General features: G+C 47.1%; 1 protein-coding gene across 1 annotated transcript in view; it reads left to right on the top strand.

Moving 5' to 3' along the window:
* The window catches only part of ZNF687 (zinc finger protein 687), a 302,238-nt gene that overhangs the window by 30,564 nt on the left and 257,549 nt on the right, over positions 1-14,125 (top strand). The window lies entirely within an intron of this gene.

Below are 14,125 nucleotides of genomic sequence, written 5' to 3'. Positions count from 1 at the left end.
CATAAAACAATTTTCTGCCGGCTGCTGAGAGCTGCGCGCGCTCTCCGCAGATACCATCAGCTCATTAGCCGGGACGAGTTTGTCTTTTTACGGGGAGTTTTGTGCAGTTGCTTATGAAAACATGCAGAATACAAAGCAGCCGCTTTTCATCAGAGACGCAAGCGAAAGAGTGTCAAGAGCTGCTTCCCCGGAAGCACGTAAAACATTGTAAATATGAAACAAACAGAGCAGCGCTATACATGCCAGGCATGCTGGGCGCTGTATGCGTCTGGTTAGAACTACTCTGTAATAACTACACTTATTACTCACAGAATGAAGCGCACTGCTGGGGCATAACGTGGGGTTTTAAGTTGTTTATTCTTGCAATGCACACAGCTTATTCAAAATCAAATGTATATGAACCCAGAGGTTAGATAGTCGTCTATATGTATAAGAAGCTGGAGTTCCAATCACAGCTCCTCTGTTTCCCCAGTTATGTGATCCTGTGCAAATTAATCTCTCACTGTCATTGTATTCTTTTATATTTCTTGACTAGTGCCATCTTCAAAAGGTCATATATTTATATTGGTGCATATACTCCTATGCACAGATGTATGTATATGGATTGGTACCTATACGCCTATGCTCAGATGTATGTATATGGATTGGAACCTATACGCCTATGCTCAGATGTATGTATATGGATTGGTACCTATACACCTATGCTCAGATGTATGTATATGGATTAGTACCTATACGCCTATGCTCAGATGTATGTATATGGATAGGTACCTATACGCCTATGCTCAGATTTATGTATATGGATTGGTACCTATACGCCTATGCTCAGATGTATGTATATGGATTGGTGCCTATGCTCAGATGTATGTATATGGATAGGTACCTATACGCCTATGCTCAGATATATGTATATGGATTGGTACCTATACGCCCATGCTCAGATGTATGTAAGTGACTGAGCATTTCCAGTATCAGACCTGGAAACCCACCCCATTGGGAGATATCCTGGCATCCACAGGTGAAACCGTGAGTACATTTCTGGGAATGTGGAATAGCACTCACAGTACAGTCCCGCCTGCGTAATGCTAAAAAACACCAACGTTTTGCAGGTGTTCACAAACTTTCAAGGCAAACCACTCCTCGACCCCTCTACCCTCCCCATGTGCATGTTTTACCACTGCAGAGCTGTGTGCAGTGCCATCTTCTACATTCATTTACACCTGCTAGGTATCCTTTTGTGGAACCGAGAGCGCCTGGAAGGCTCAACGCCAGCAGCATGAGCAATGCACAAACTAGAACTTTTATTTTACATTTTCAATTCTTACCTTCAGATCTCCTGGTCAAGTGAAGTGAAATACAAAGGTACATTACAGAGACAAAGATGCAGGGCGGTATCTCAGCTGATGCAGTATTTAAAACTAAATGCTCATGTCACCGATTGACAGAGTTATTGTCAGGGCTCGAGTCAGGGTACCACGCGGGTGGACGGCGTCCCCCCACTTATTTTACTGGGTGGACGCCGTCCCCCCTGACAAACAGCTCGGCTTCACTCTTAAGCCTCTCTGGATCGAGATCGGAGCTCACGAGCACGCTGATCACGCGCTGACTTCTCAAATGCAATCGCATCTAAGGGGTGAGCGAGGGGAGGCAATGAGCCCGATGGGGCCAGCCACCTTTCGTGACGTCATTTCCTGTTGTGACGTCACTTCCGGTGACAGTGTCCCCCACCTCTTTTTTTAGGTTTTGCCTGGCGAAAAGATGCGCTTCTGCGCATCTTTTTCGCGCAGGCGAAAACCTCTTGAGTTGTATACGGGAGACAGGAACGGCCTCCGTCTTTCATTGGCTAGCTCCATAAATGGAGGCTAGCCATTGGAAGACGGGCCTGTCCGTCAATGCCGGACCAGATTCGGGGGCGTTCCCGAGAATTTTTGGCTTTTGGCTACGTCACGCGACGTCAGCCAAAAGCCGGGAACGCCCCCGAATCTGTTCCGGCATTGCCGGCACCCGCCTTCCTGCTCCGGTGTCTCCCGCCGTCCGTGTCCTCTCCCGCCCCCCTCCCCCCGTCCCTCTCGATGAACAGACTGTTTTATACTGCACAAAAATACATGCGCAATAACAATTTTCTGTACGAGGACGGAGAGCGTCTGAATCAGCATTCAGTCAATGTTACATTTTCCACAGGTGCTTCTAAGCGCATTATTTCTACAAGCGTATAAACTCTTAACACCTGCTCGGCTCTGCGGGATAGTGTTACGCGCATTCAGGGTGCAAGTAAAGCTTGGCCACCAGTATTTCTAGGAACCCACACTTCAAAGTGTGGGACAAGGCAGGATGGAGTTTAACTGGTTGCTTTAAAGTGGGAAAACATGCACTTGAACATTACCACATAGCTCTGAATTATGCCCTAAACATTGGGCGGCTCCCAATTTTCACGCATAACAATCCCTGTGAAGATAATTGGTTGCAGTCAGAATTCAACTTGCGCTGGTAACATTTTACTAGACCTTGGGCTATTGGGAGGAGTTTTATTTCCAGGTCTGCTTTCAAGGAACTCACACACATCCACAAGCGCTGGCAATGAACAGACTGCCAAAAGCCGGGAACGCCCCCGAATCTGTTCCGGCATTGCCGGCACCCGCCTTCCTGCTCCGGTGTCGCCCGCCGTCCGTGTCCTCTCCCGCCCCCCTCCCCCCGTCCCTCTCGATGAACAGCCGGCATTGCCGGCACCCGCCTTCCTGCTCCGGTGTCTCCCGCCGTCAGTGTCCTCTCCCGCCCCCCTCCCCCCGTCCCTCTCGATGAACAGACTGTTGTATACTGCACAAAAATACATGCGCAATAACAATTTTCTGTACGAGGACGGAGAGCGTCTGAATCAGCATTCAGTCAATGTTACATTTTCCACAGGTGCTTCTAAGCGCATTATTTCTACAAGCGTATAAACTCTTAACACCTGCTCGGCTCTGCGGGATAGTGTTACGCGCATTCAGGGTGCAAGTAAAGCTTGGCCACCAGTATTTCTAGGAACCCACACTTCAAAGTGTGGGACAAGGCAGGATGGAGTTTAACTGGTTGCTTTAAAGTGGGAAAACATGCACTTGAACATTACCACATAGCTCTGAATTATGCCCTAAACATTGGGCGGCTCCCAATTTTTCACGCATAACAATCCCTGTGAAGATAATTGGTTGCAGTCAGAATTCAACTTGCGCTGGTAACATTTTACTAGACCTTGGGCTATTGGGAGGAGTTTTATTTCCAGGTCTGCTTTCAAGGAACTCACACGCATCCACAAGCGCTGGCAATGAACAGACTGTTTTATACTGCACAAAAATACATGCGCAATAACAATTTTATATGACAGATGAGGAAATGGTCGCTTTTAAGTATGAAATTATTGGTTTCTAAGAGTATTCGTGCCCTTCTTCAACAGGTAGACTAAGCATGGCATGAAGGTTACAGCTAGTCCATTATACTAGGGTTGTGTCACCAAAGAAGCATTGGCAAAGCCTGTAGTGCAGATTCAGAGTGCAGATTCAGAGTGCAGATTCAGAGTGCAGATTCAGAGTGCAGAGTGCGTGGGTGACTCTATGTGTGTGTGGGTGGCTTTGCGTGTGTGGCTCTGTGGGGGTGTAAAATGCAAGAGGTCATGCATTTGCGAGCGATTAAGCTATTGGCATTGTAAATGACAATGCCATTTATTTATGTTTTAAAAAAAACACATAAATAAAAATAATGTCAAGAGCAATGCCAATAGCTCTAACTTTAACAAAGGCAAAACCATTGCATTGTAATTGCTTGTTTTGTAATGTTTTGTACATACAAATATATCTGCCGTTTTATTGAATCCAATTGAGATATTGTTGTTTTTTGATTTTATACTAGTGGCAGTAATTACAATATTACTGACGTTCAACGCTCCTTGTAGGTCCAACTGTGCATCTAAAATTACATTTTGGAAAATTTGCGTTTCTCATAAAATCCCAAAGCTTAACAATTGTATCTTCTGAAGCCCACATGTGTAGAAAACGTTTTGATGCATCTGCTCTGTACATTTAGCTCAAGTTGGGGACTGTTACATTTAAATCTAGCTTAAAGAACAATTTGGCCCTATTCAAATTGAAAATCATATAATCAAGGAAGGGTTTTAAATGTCACATTTGATGGCTATGTTTGGCAGTCTCATAGCGATGCAAATGCGCACTCACAGCATATGGATTTAGGGTCTTCCAATGACCCCATCCCTCGTGCCAGTGTTTCCCTCTGCTTAGTCAAGCTCGTCCCAGCTGCATGATTTTAGTTTTTTCCCACTGTTATTATAATACATATATTGTGTGCTTAGGCTTTTTGCTGTAAGCATTGTTTCTCTGTTTCGTATTACTCCGTTCTTTGTTTGTATATCCTGCTGTATCCGCTGCTCGCTTTTTCCTCTTTCCTCGCCATCCCCACACCGAAGGCTGTAAGATAACACACCAAGACGAGTCAACAAATACAGAGGGAGAATTGCCATCTTCATCATCTACAAGTACACCATCTACTGCACAACCGCCTCAGATGACCCAACCCCGATAATGGAGCATCTCAATTTCCAACTTCACACAGATGGAAAAGCCCCATTAGAGGCAACCTTGCAAACAGACCACCGGGACCACGTCCCAGCTTCTGCAACACCATCCCTGACCTCATCAACATCAACACAACCGTCTCCTGAAAAGCATGAGCAACATCTGCCTCCAGTAACTTGTCATCGATCACACCCACATCACAGGACACATGCTCGACTCCATATTTACATCCAGCAATAGAGTCAAATACAGCCACATCTCACAGCTCACCTGGACCAACCACTACAGCATCCACTTCACCATCTCAGGATCTAGCAACACTGGGATTGTGACCCCCAGCTCCACCCGTAGAAACTGGAAAAAGATATCTGAAGACCTTCGGAACAATGCTCTAAACTCCCACCTCCCAGACACATCACCCGACCCCGACCAGGCTGCCTTGAACTTCTCCCAGTCGATCATGGATTGTGACGTCACAATCGCCACCGCCAAGCAAGCCTAACCCAAAGTACCGGCCAGAAGAGCAAGCTGGTTCACCACGAATCTTAAATCCTCCAAACACAACTAACGTCAATTAGAAAGGAAGTGGGGCACTAGCAATAAGACAGGAGACCATACCTCCTTCAAAACAGCACTCAACCAGTACCACCACTCCTGAGAGAAACAGAATAACGCTCTAGCAGACCGCATAGAAGCTAGCATAAACCAAAACAAGGAGCTCTTCACCATTATGAAAGAGTTCTCCAACTCAGCAGCCACCTGGAACAACATCACCCCCTCACAAGAACTGTGTGACACCCTGGCAGACTTCTTCTACGATAAGATCTAAGCCATCTATGAGACCTTCAAACCCACAAACCCCCCACCGCCAACAGCATCAGTCTACTCGCACCCACAAACACAAACCCTGAACACCTGCTCATCAGTTGGGACCCTTTCACAACTCAACCCACAGTCTCCATCCTGAACTCTGGACACTCAGGAGCACCCACAGACCCATGTCCCCATCTCATTTTCAACCTCGGGAGCAAGACTATTTATGACAAGCTCAAGAAAGTCCTGAATGCCTCCATCACCACAGCCTCCTTCCCTGAGGACTGGAAACATGCTGAAGTGAGCCCCCCTCTGAAGTAACCATCCGCTGTCCCAGCAGATCTGAAGAACTACCAGCCCATCCCCCTGCTCCCAATTCCGGGGAAGGTTCTTGAAAAAGCAATCAACCAGCAACTCACTGAACACCTGAAACACTACAACTTCCTAGACACCTCTCAAACTGAATTCCGAGCCAACCACAGCACAGAGAGACAGTCCTGGTTGCAGCCACCGACGACATCAGGGCCCTTCTGGACCATAGCGAAACAGCAGCCCTCATCCTCCAGGACTTGTCAGCCGCATTCAACATCATCTCCCACCACATCTTGATCAACAGACTCCACCAAATAGGAATCCAAGGAGACCCCCTCAAATGGATCGCCCCATACCTCATGGAAGAACCCAGAGAATCTGTCTCTCCCCGTTCACCTTGGAACCCAGGATGATCATTTGCGGCGTCCCACAAGAATCATCCCCGTCAGATTGCATGGACTCAACATCCTCTCCTACGCCGATGACGCCGAGCTTATCCGTTTGCTGCCTCCACCACCAGAACCGGCTTCCACAGATTTATTTATTTAAAGTTTTGTATAGCGCGAACATGACCCAGATCACTTTATATACTGTTTAGGTAGACAAAGGAACAGCTAGGGGAGAGAAATCCGAGAGCCAGTGGGACAAAATACATTAGGTGCAAGATGAAATTGAGGTGGAGAAAGGAAGCGGGTTGTGAGAGAACGACAAGTAGGGCAATATAAATCAAGAGCAAACAAGACAGTATACAGTAACTTCGAGGCAAAAGGAGCACATCATCTAGTTCACCACATTGTTCATTAGTAGATTTTTGACTTCCCTTTTGAAGGTAAGTGTAGAGGGAATCAGTCTTGTTTCCACTGGAAGGGAGTTCCAGATTCTCAGGGCGATGTACGATTGTAGGTTTTAAGCTTATTAAATTTCTTGGGCTTGAGCAACAGTGTGCCAGTGCTCCTTGTAGCCAGGATCCACCAGAGAGTTCCAGCTTGTTTGTCAGCTAGAGTGGGGTGTTGAAGTGTAGTGCTCTATGGGTCATACAAGCGATCTTTAGTAGTATCCTTGCTTCAAAGGGAAGCCACTTGAGCGATTTCAGGTCCAGAGAAATGTGGTTGTTCTTCTTAGAACCTGTGATGAGTCTAGTAGCAGCATTTAGAGATGCTCCGACAGGTGCTAAACTGAGATTCGGCAGACCGCATAGAGTCGCACTGCCATATTGTAGTCAGGAGATGGCAAGTGCTTGCACCGCCAATTTAAAGTCATCTTGGGGAAAGAAGGGTTAGAGTTTTCTTAGGATGCAGAGTTGGAAATTCACTCTTTTGGTCGATGATCTGATGTGGTCTTGCATGTCTAGGTTTTTGTCTAGCACAACTCCCCAGTGATTTAGTGGAGTCCACGATGTGGGGTGTGTAGTTGAGGGCTGTGAGGTTACAGAGGAATTTCACCACAGTGGGGGTTTACCTAGCAGGTGCAATAAGGAGTGCGTTTAATTTGAGATGGTTGAAGGTTAGCCAGTTGAGGTTTTGAGAAGGGTTCCGTTGAGAGAGTTGATGTCTTCGGGGGAGGAGATTTTCATGTAGACTTGGGTGTCGTCCTCATACATGTGATATTGGATGTTGGAGGCTTTAAGAATTACAGTCAGTGGTTCCAGGAAAAGGTTGAAGAGTGAGGATCCTTGGGGGACACCAAGTGTACATGGACTCGGGTTGGAGAGAGATAGTTTGGATTTGACTCTTTGTGTTCTGTTGCTGAGGAAAGAGGGAACCCATTTAAGGGCAGTGCCTGAGAGCCCCATACTGCGTTCCAGGAGGAAGAGTAGATTTTCATGTTTGACAGTGTCAAATGCCGATGAGTGATCGAGCAGAATTAAAAGGCAGGCTTCGTTTTGGTCGAGTAAAGTGAGAGCGTCGTCCACAATGTGAGTGATTGCCGTTTCTGTGCTGTGGCCAATGCGGAAGCCCGATTGGAATAGGTCGAGAAGCTGGAATTGCTTAATGTGTTTGCGTAGTTGTTCATGAACACATTTCTCCAGAAGTTTTGCCAGGGTAGGTATGTTTGTGATTGGGCGGTAGTTGTTCAGGTCAACAGGGTCAGCCAAGGGTTTTTTGAGAATAGGGAGTACTAGGCCCACCTTCAAGCAGTCCGGGATCTCACCTTGAAGAAGTGTGGCGTTGATGATCGTAGACCAGCGTGGAGCTAGTGAGCCTATCATTTCTTTAAAGAAGTTGGGTGGAGGGGGTCCTTAAAGTGATTTGAGGATTTAAGGATTGAGAGAGTAGTGAGGACTGTAATGTCATTGAGGGAAGTGAATGTAGTCCATGAAGCATTGTTTTGAGTGATCGATCAAGAGGTGATGGCAGGGGTGTGGAGACAGAGGCGTCGGAAGAGGGCGAGAGAGTGAGTGCAGCAGATCTTAGGTCTGATTCATTTTTTTCATTTTTTTCGAGGAAGAATTCAGCAACCGCATCGCAGTTTGGTTGGGGTGAGTGGGGTGCTGAAATTGGGTAGAGGTGTTGTTGGATTGTGATTTAATGATCTCAAAAAGTCGTTTCGGGTGATTTTTAGGTCTCGCCTACCCAACGCGCATGTGCTGCATAGGAGGGGACCTCTTGGAATCAATCAGCTTTCTTGGCCATAAACGAGCACGTTTTGTACTGCTTTCAATTGCAACACGTACACGTTTGGCGTTTCCCTTGTGGGAGCGAGCTTTGGCGACATCTGTTTGTAATTATCTTGCAAACAGATGGTGCCCCTGCTTGCTCCCGCAAGGGAAATGCTGTGTGTGTCTGGTCCCTGTTACCATGCAGAGACTGCTTGTTTGTCTGTGACTTTGAGTACTTCGCTCGGTAGGGCACTGTTTCACAATCAGTTTGTAATCACTGCCAGGTGTGAGACCTCAGAGCACCCGCTTGTCCTTTCGGCTCCATTTGTTTATGAACGGCGCTGCATTCACTTTAAGCGCACCTTTAATTATTCATGAACGGCACCACTTTTATTTTCATTTCTTTCAGCCTGGCCAAGCTATTTATTGCCTTTCCGAACGTGCTCAGCAGCGGCTTTTTCACCTATCGCCCCCCTCCCGCTGTTCCTGTCCGAGCCTCTCTTCTCCCCACCCCTCTTCCAATAACCCTTTCCCTTGTTGCCCTCTCCTGAGCTCCGGTCGCCACATTCACTGTAAACGTGCCTTTGATTCTTGATGTAGGGCGCGGCTTGTATTTTAATTTCGTTCTAGACTTCCAGTGTAATGGTTTCTGAGGAACTGCAGTGCTTATGGTGAGTGGACATCCTACCATGTAAATAAATTTTTTCCAGTAAGTGGCCACAGCTGGCTGTTTCAAAGCACTTTTTAAATTCATCCTGTTTCCGCCCCCTCTCGGTCAGCCACCTCCACCCAAATGCCAAAACCAATATCTCGCCCATTGGCGAGACCTATTGGCTTTTTTTTTTATAAAACTTATTTTTTATAGGTTTTTCTTGCTCCTCTATACAAACATCGGTAGCATCAACATAGACATATGGTGGTACATTATGGTCATGACTACAGTCACAAGATACATAGTTTTAGGGTTCTATACATAACTGATCGAGGTACATCACTGTATCTGCGGAGAGTCAAGAGACAATTGCGATTGCTGCAGTCCATCGTACATATTCTCATTTCCAGCAATCCTAGACATCACATCAGTTCCATATTTTACCGTGCAAGTATGATAAAATAACCCACACTAACATACAATTTGCCTAGGACTCTAATGCATAGGTGTTTCTGCGTTAGTTTGCTACAAGTAACGTGGGTGTGCTCAAAGGTAACATGTCAAGGGGGCCCATATGTCCCTGGGTCGCGATGCGCTCAGCAGCAGTTCAGCATATGTGGATAGTCGTTCTTAGCAATGTACTAAGTCATCAATCCAATCCTTAAATTTGGGCGCTCGTCCTCTTCCCCAGCGGCAGGCCACCCGCCTTTTAGCCATAAGTAGCGCACGGGCAACATATTTGCGGTGTATCGCCTGTAGTGGTTTAACATAGCCAAGCAGGGCCATCAGTGGGGTGGGCTCCACGCGTGTATTTATCATCACTGTCAAAGCGACAAATACTTGTTCCCAATATTCATTCACCCCCGGGCATTCCCACGCCAGATGTAAAAAACCCTCTCCGGGGGCATGACATCTGTCACACCTGTCCAAATCTCTTAGGTGGTATCTGTGCAGCCTGACTGGGAACTTATAGTGTATGATGTGGAGCCTGCTACTGGCTGATACCCGTTCTGTTTGTAAGCAACAGTACTCCTAATGATCATCTGTCAGGTCATACCCCAGTTCCTCACTCCATTGAGCGCGGGATATCGTAGCTGGCAGTTCCCTCTGTGTGTGCACTACCTGATATATTAGAGAGACAAGGCGCTTAGCCTACGCACTTTTTAGTGTTAGCTGCAGTGGCGCTAAAATCTGTGGTTCAGCTGGGAAGTCCGGGGTGAGAGACTGGATCCCCTGCCTAAGGCGAACGTAGAGAAAAAGGTCAAGTGGGATGTGTTGCCGTCCCTGCAATATTTGCTCAGCAGTGCGAAAGTGGCCGTTCTGATATAAGTCCACCCAGGTGCGGATGTGGGCGTGCTCTTTACATTTATGAAAGATTGCTTCTTGAAGGAGGGGCATGTTCGGATGATAAGTAAGAGGTAATAATGGAGAGTATAAGAAGGTGGCATTCAGTATGCGTCCTATGCGTTGCCATGCTGCAGTCGTACATGTTAGGGTAGTCGACATCTTGTCTCTAGAACTAACCGGGTTGTATAGTGCGCCATCAATAGGAATAGGGTGTGCTAGCCAATTTTCCGCCGCAACCTGTGGTGCATACTGTGGCTGTGCCACCCAGAACCAAGCATAATGGGCCTGTGCACTAATGTAATAGAGTTCAAAATTTGGTATCTCAAACCCACCTTGTGAATACGGCCTGATAAGGACGTTCCATTGCAGTCTCGGTTAGTGTCTTAAAGACGTAAGTCCCTGGGTAATACGGAATATTTAAAAAGCGATAAAGTAATTGGGAAAGTACCTCCATTTTAATTAAAGATGCTCTTCCCGCCATGGATAGGGGCAATGCAATCCAACGTATAACGCTTTCCGCTACACGGGTTATAGCAGTGCCTTAATTTAACCTCATAAGTTCCTCTCTTTACCTACTGATGCGTATTCCTAAGTATCGTAACTCCTCATTAAACCACTCTAAAGGATAGTCCAGCGTGATGCGAGCTGTTGCAGTCGTCACCGGGAAAACACTCGACTTCCCCAAGTTTATCTGGATTCCTGATAGTTTCCCAACAACTAGAAATTCTCTGAGGAACGGATTCAGATTCTGCTGTGGATCTCGGATGCATAGGGTTATATCATCAGCATATAATGATATAAGTATCTGCCGCATATTGCAACGCAGTGCCTTCTCCTTATGGTGCTGTCGCAGTTTCGCCGCCAATGGTTCAACCGCAATGGCAAAAAGCAAGGGGGAGAGTGGGCACCCCTGCCGGGTACCTCTAGTAATTTGGAACGTCTGAGATGTGCGCCCATTAATAAGAACTCTAGCAACCGGTAAGTGATATAATAGCCTGATCCAAGAGAGGAAACGGGGTGGGAACCCCATTCGCATCATCACCCAAAGAATGTAGTCCCACTCAATTAAATCAAAAGCCTTGGTGGCGTCTTAAAAAACCGCAGCTAGGGGCAAATCGGGGGCAGCATTATATAAAATAGCAAAAATTATTCTCAAGTTGTGGGAGGTGGCTCCCCCAGGTACGAATCCCGACTGGTCAGGTAGGATCAAATTTTCCATCAGTAGGTTCAATCGGGTAGCAATTATTTGTGCTAAAATTTTGGCATCGCAATTAAGCAGAGAAAGTGGCCTGTATGAGTCGCAATGTCGGGGTGATTTCCCTGGCTTCAATAGCAAAATTATAAGTGCCTACCTCATGGATGCAGGGAGAGATCCCACCTCAAGTGATTCTTCATACACTTCACGAAGAATGGGGGCCATTAAGTCTATATACGTTTTATAGCATTCCACTGGAATTCCGTCCCTGTGGCTTTCCCTGATTGCATACTCATAATTGCCTCTCTGACCTCATCCAGTTCAAATGGAGCACACAAGAAAGTTCGCTGTACGTCGTTCTGCCAGCCCAGCGCCACATCTGCCAAGTTACTGTCTAGATCTAAGTCCTCTCTCCTCTGTGTAGTGTATAGACGGTTATAGTGTCGCGTAAAGGCACTTAGTATGTTGGCTGCATCGTGATAAACCGTCCCGTCTAGGTTTTCAATTTCCAATACATATCCAGAGCAACGAGGTTGCCTGACTATGCGCGCTAAAGCCCGGCCAGGTCTCCCCCTCTCACCGTAACAGCTGGCCACCCAGAATTTACTCCTAAATCGAGATTTCCTCTGCGCTGTGTCCATATACTCTGTGAGTGTTTCCCGAAACTGAATTTGAGTGGCATTACTCGGGCCTGTGGCCAATTCCGCTTCCAGCGTTTTCAGCTTTATCTCCAGTTTGCATAATGTGTTAGGTATGTCTTTAAGTACCCCTGCTCCCTTCGAGATGCAGAACCAACGGAGTGTGACCTTGAATGCCTCCCAAATAGTTTCTACATTGTCCACCGTTCCTTTATTGCGTACAAAAAAGTCCTGTACCTCATCTCGCAGTTCTTCCTGAAAAACAGTGTCTAACAAGCTAGGGGCATAGAGCCGCCAGATAGTGCGTGGTGTATCAAATTCGGAACATGATAGAGTGAGTGCCACCGGGGCGTGATCCGAGTACGTTCTGGCCAAGTGTCTGACGCGGGATATTGCAGGTCCCAACCATCGGGACAGAAGCCAATAATCCAATCTCGCCCATGATGCAGCCTGCGCAGTGTAGTGCGTTCCCTCCCGTGCATGTGGGTGCATATGTCGCCATGCATCTATCAGCTGATAGGTGGTTATAATGTCTTGTATTATGTCGCGTGCTTTGGTGTTGTGATGTGAGGCCGGCTGCGATCTATCCAACCCAGGGTTATACGTTACATTGAAGTCGCCGCCCCATATAATGTGACTGGAGCCAACATCAAAGATCTTGGCCCACAATGAGGTATAAAAATCTGGTATCAAAGAGAGGAGTAGTGGGCTATTACTGCTCGAGGGGGGCAGAAGGTCCAAACACGACGTGCCCAACTAGTAAGTCTTTACAAAAGGTATCGTGTTGTTCCTGGGGGAGACGAAGAAAGGAATGCTACAGTCTGAGATGCAGATGATTTATGGCAGGGTAACCAGTGGTAGCCCTGGGAATCCATTTTGTTGGATTTAATGCCCTCACACACCCTTTCAGGTGTCTTGCTTCATCATTTGGGCCTGCTCCTCGTTGGGTCGGCGGTGCAATACCCAACGGGCAACACCTCTTAGAGGGACTCTTTGGCAGAGAACTTTTTCCATCTGCCGTATGGGTGAAGTGCCGGTGTGGGGCCAGAACTAGAGGGTAGACGTAATGTGGTATGAGGAATTTAAAATAAAGCTAGTGGTATCAGGAATACTTTATTCAAAAAGGCCACTGCTTTAGTTAAAAGTGGTTATTCTAGAGGAGAGTAGTGGAAAATAATGTTTCCAACGATCATCTAGAAATGTATAGAATGTGAGAAGTTGGCCCGATATGCAACGTTCGCTATTCTAGCGACCGCTATGTATCGTTCCAACGACCCTTATGGTGTTTGGTTGTAAGTCAACCTATAGACCAGCTATCCTAGTAGCATGGATACGAGCAGTCTAAGGCTAAAGACTCGAGAGGGCGCGTTAAGCCAGCTGTTTACCACACATGTACCCCTTGAACACCCAGTGAAAGGACACCACACAAGTGTTATGAAAATAAACAGTATATTTATTAAGAATCACAACAGCCCTGTACTCTTTATGAGGACAGGGTACTAAGCACAAACCAAATCTCTTTAGCAAATACTTCAAGTGCACAGTTTAAAACAAGTGTCCTAGGACACGGAAAGGTTAAGGCAAGTCGGAAGCGAGGGACTCGGGACCCTAGAGTAAGGAGGCTATGCAGGCACCGAAGTGCCGAGTTACCTAGCCACGAGGGCTGCGGCTGCACAAGTCTTACAGGCGTCGGGGTCTTCGCTGACGAGCCAGGAGCCGGAAGAAAAGGAGTTGCTGGCCGGCGACCAGTGCTGAATAGTTCGTAGAGATCCAAGCCTGGATCGGAGTTTGATGAAAACCTGAAAGCAGAGGGGACCAAGTTCGTACTACTAGCCAGTAGTCAGAGGGTACCAGGAAGGCACCGGTTGGCCGTCACCTCGACCAGGTGAGTGGGCGACGCTAGGCTCTGCAGTCTCTCGGACCAGGAGGCGTTGTCGGCGACCACGGTGGAGGTGCGAGCTGTCCCACGACGGATGTCGCTGTCGGCGTCTTGGGTGGACCAGGAGG

This window comes from Lissotriton vulgaris, chromosome 12 (genome assembly GCF_964263255.1).
Source record: "Lissotriton vulgaris chromosome 12, aLisVul1.2, whole genome shotgun sequence".
NCBI classification, from domain to species: domain Eukaryota; kingdom Metazoa; phylum Chordata; class Amphibia; order Caudata; family Salamandridae; genus Lissotriton; species Lissotriton vulgaris.
This window is presented reverse-complemented; position numbering and strand designations above follow the sequence as displayed.